The sequence below is a fragment of the Hyposmocoma kahamanoa genome, unplaced genomic scaffold (genome assembly GCF_003589595.1).
Source record: "Hyposmocoma kahamanoa isolate Upper Pololo Valley unplaced genomic scaffold, ASM358959v1 232, whole genome shotgun sequence".
Taxonomy (NCBI): domain Eukaryota; kingdom Metazoa; phylum Arthropoda; class Insecta; order Lepidoptera; family Cosmopterigidae; genus Hyposmocoma; species Hyposmocoma kahamanoa.
Window position 1 is genome coordinate 10,314,068 of NW_020653750.1, and position 5,021 is coordinate 10,319,088.

Consider the following 5,021-nt stretch of genomic DNA (forward strand, 5'->3'; position numbering starts at 1 on the left):
TAACATGTTGGCAAGGCCCATATAATATTGTACAGATAATAGACATCTTTCGGCTACCGCTGAAAACAGCGAGAAAAAGTAAATTGTTAGGAATATATTTGCTTACAAAAAAATTAAGAAGAGATTCATGCGCAACATGGTGTGTTGCCACAGTCGTGATGTCAAACGCGCCGATTTGTATGGGCGAGCTCGCGAAACGGGCGAGTCCAGGCGGGCTCGCCTCGGGCGGACGGATGCGCGTGGCGGCGCGTATTCGGATTTATATCGAGAGCATAGGTCGCCTTTAAAGTCACCGACCAGTGGCGTATCCAAATAGGCCGTCACGGGCGAGCGCGATCGTGTTCGTTCTTCCACGGCACGTTTTCAAGAAATGCGCGGCGCACCACGGACCGTCGGGAGGCCGCCAAAACGAACCAGAATTTTTTTTTAAATTTAAACAGAGCAAACATTGTATAGTACAATATAATATATTATTTCACTGATTTCACGCACAAATGGTTTTTAACATTACACATAGGTACTTTCGATGGTCACTTGATGATCAACTTGTGACGTTTTCCATTTACTTTAGTGGGAGATCTCCAACTGATGCGAATTCTTACGACGTATGTCTATATTTTCTGTCTTAGAAATGTTGCTGGTTGTTCTTTTTATATAAGTAAATTTCTTGGGATGGCTGCTATTGCTTGGTAAGCAGTTTACACTTACACGTTTACTGCCAGAGTTAGAAAGCTCGGAAGTAGAGCTCAAAGTTCTCACTCTGAAACCATGTTCTCTTTGTGCTTCGGGTGTGGAGGAATGGCTTAGACGAACGATTGTCTCGTATAAAGCGACGTGGGGAGACAAGGAGCTGCGGCGGCGATCCGAATAGTAGGTCATCACGGAGGGCGCCTTGGAAACGCGCGGATTCACGCTTGGAGGCGACTGTAACATGAAATTTATTTAAGGTTACCTATTCGCACCAAACTCATTCTTATAAGAACCATTAAGCAAATTAAATTATAATTATTATATTATAAAGCGCGTGGTATGCACGGCTCGTGCGCGTGGGAAGGCGGCATAGATTAATGAATATTAGGGACTTCTTGGGTAGGAATTTTTGTAACTTTTATTTCAGTTTAAAATATTCAAATGATTTTTTTCTATCTATTATTTAATTTTTGTTCTCTTTGGTGGTGAATATAAGGATCGTATTTGTAAATCTTAAATTTTAACTACGTTTCAGTATGGCATAGTTAACGTGTATGTCTGAAATGCTTCTGAAATGTAATCTATAGTAGGTTTGATTTTTTTTTATAATACGAAATGACTGGACAAAGAAGTGGTACGACGGGTGGTAAACGATACGCCTATCCATAACAGTTGCAGAACCACTCAGTGTTTTAAATTGCAAAGATCGTATGGACACTGCCACTGCGCTCGTCACCCTGAGACATAAGTCCCATGTGCCTGTAATTTCAAAAGTTGGTTCATAATTTACTTATTTCCATGATCATTTTGAATATTATGATGATGAATGACTTGTTTCGAACCAGTCCGTCAAGCTACCGCCGCGGAAGCTCTTGAAACTGCTTTGAAACATGTCAAGCTAAAATTCATAACTCACATCGCGTATAAAATACGTGAGTTGTCTTAGTTTAGTAAATATATATGTTCTAATTTCACATTTCTATTAGAACCTGTCCTGTGACAGGGTCGTCGCTACGAGATAGGTAGGCTCGGAATGCACAATTCAGGCATTCGCAATGCATAATGCACACTTATCAACACGGAATCGCATTGCACCGGTAAAAAAGCTTTATATTCATTTAATAAGAGCTCAAAAGACGTGCGTCGGTGACGGTCTGGGCAAACTAATCCAATCAAGGGAAAACGACGGCTACTGCGGCTAATTGCGACCACCTGATATGGTGGAAAAAAGATATTTATACCGTTGTTGTACGCGAATTAGTTCCAAAGCAAAGGGAAAATACGAGATAATCTGAATATGGAAAATATTAAAAAATGGTCAACGGCCTTCAAAAACCATAATATATGGAGGGAATTTATGAGGTACATACCCTGGCTAATTTCCGCCGGAAGTAAAAATCTTCGAAGTCAAATAAACAAGTTGACTGCCATACAAAATTTAAAGTCTTCTGTCATGGAAACATGGAAACTATTAAAGACAGGTGGTTGGTGCCAGAAAAAAATTGCTCTGAACCCTTTGAAAATTCACATATAGAAGACCTATGTACGGGAATGTTAAAACATAGTGTCAATTGGACGTAGTTAAACAAAAAGGATCCAATGCACATCCAGTCACTTTCGAGATATGACGGTTTAAAGTTTAAAAGTGTTTGAAAATAAAACAAGTTTGTTTTATTTTCAAAACTTATAATATCATGTACTCGTTAACTCCAAGATATTTATTTATGTTTATATGATGGATTTTTTTGCTGATCTAAGAGGTTAGACTTTTGGAACCATTTGTAGGTACTTGCAATACTAAATTACTATATTTGATACTATTTGATAACACTTTTTTTTTGATAATTTTGTGGATTGGATCCTTTTTGTGTAACTACGTCCAATTTCGAGGAAGTCTGTTTTAGAAATTTAGTCATTGCTGTTTGAATTTGTGATATCACCTAAGCATAATATTATTTGAAATCATATGAGGCTTGCCAACTTATGTCTCTAGATGACAGGCGCAGAGGCAGTGTCCTTCAGTTCTTTGCGATTTCAAACTCAGAGGCACTGTCATGGATAGGCGTGTCACTTATTTTCTGGCGCACGACTTGTTCGTCTGTTGATATCAGAAAAACACGAAAGGCTACGTGTTTTATTCCCGGTATAGAAAATTTTGTTAACGACATTATCTTACATACTTAAGCCTATAGTAAAGAAAATCTTTGAAAGTTATGTAAAATTTACCTGTTCTTTATTTACAATGGTGTAAATTATAGATCCGGCAAGAAATATAATATGTAATATAATAAACACAAGGAAAATTATTAGAAAGGGATGCATGTTGTTTTAGAAAAATATCGTATAGAAATAATTTAAGCTAACACAATGACCACTGAAACTAAATACAAGACTGCTACGTCAAATGTCAAGCGAGGTACAAAAAGAATGACTTGTGCATATTATCGTCGACGTATATTCTGATAAGAATGGCAGTGTACCGAATTAAACAACAACGCTATGCATTCCATTGAAGCTCTTTTCGTAGCAATTTATCGATACCTAAAGTATCAATTAACGTAAGGGACATTTTGTCGAAAATGAGTTACATAAATCATTGGATTCGGAAATTCCCGCTCTATCGATTGGTATTATTAAAATGTAGGAATGACCAGTGTTTTAAAATATAGCACGTCCTTTACATTAAAAAACATTAAAAAAAGATGTTTAGCTGTGCCTTAGGTTAGTAATATTTTATGTGTAAAATGCTCGACGGTTTACACGCAAAATATTCGTAACTTAACGCACAACTAAACATCTTTTTTTAATGTAAGGGACACGCTATATTTCAAATCACTGGGCATTCCTAAATCTCACGTATACAGCATGAAAGAATAGGAATTTCTAAGAAACTTCGCTCTAGACACAATCAAAATTGGAGCAGACAGTGTTATAGACATATCGAGTTCTTAGGTTTTCGCGATTGTTATACATAGGAATGAAACTATTTTTCCGGATTTAAATCCGGAAAAATAGTTTCATTCCAGTGTTATAGACAGTTTAAAAAAAATAAAATCGTTTTTTGGCTCTCCTCAAAAACCGTGGTTTGACCCTTACATTAATTGACACTTCTGGTATGGTTGTTTTTCAAGGGTTTTAGTATTAAAAGTGATGCCCTACGTGACATGGTCACACTGTAATTCGATAGTTAGTTAAATAAATTATATACGATTTTTGAAAATGGAATAGATATGGTTACATAATATTAAGTAGCAGTAGAGTTTGCTCCTTGTGAAAGAGTTTTCGAGGGAAGCACATTACTTGTTTGTGCCGCCAAGCAGTAATGTGAGCATTACTGCGATCCGGTTTTGAAGGGTAAGGTTGCTGGTGAAATTACAGGCAGATGGGACTTATTAACTCATGCCTCAGGGTGACAGACGTAGTGGCGGGCTTCTCAGATCTTTGCGATTTATAGCTCTGGAGTGGCATCTCAACTGCTACTGACAGGTGTGTCGCTTACTGCCAGCGCATGACTTTCGTGCCGTCACTTGTTATCGTGAAAAAATATATTATGTGAAGTTTTAACACTAATCTGATTTCTTTTAGATAAGACGATTAGTCATAATATATTCCGTCCATAACATTGGTTAATTATCTATAACCTTTTTACTTAAATAATTATTTGATTTGAAATGGTACACTCGTATTACTAATACCTACTACTAATATTTTCAGAACTGTGAATATGAAATCTGACGTCCAGTTTTTTTAAATTGTGTACAACATTCATAGCTTGTGTTTAGTCACGATCTCTGAATTGTATGTAAACAGAAAGGACCACGGAAGTGTTATTATATTACACAGAGTGTATCGGTGATGCTAACATGCATCGTCACCTTATGAAGTTTATTGACACTTCACGAAACTAGAACTTATTATATGAGGCGTCCGGTAATGAATGGATAAGCTAGAAATACAGTATAAGTTATGATTTCAAAAAAATACAAAGACTACAAGATAGTAGGTACATTTCAAGTAGTACCTAAGATTATGGTTTTTTCCTTAAAATGAATTTTATTTTTTTACCTTTTTACAAGTTGTAAAAATCTTAATTAAAACTAAAAAATCAGAAGGCAGTAGTACTCTGATTCCAGAAATGGAGACGAGTGCGACACGTAAGTATAATTATAGTTCCTTCTAAAAGAACGTGAGCAAATATTTTTTTTTTAAATTAATAACAACAAACTCCGTTCAGGCGTTTTCAACCAAAAAAAGCCGACAAATTCATATTAATTATGCTCTTGCAAAAAGTTCACATAAATTACGACTGTTTTTATTTATTTTTAGAACCA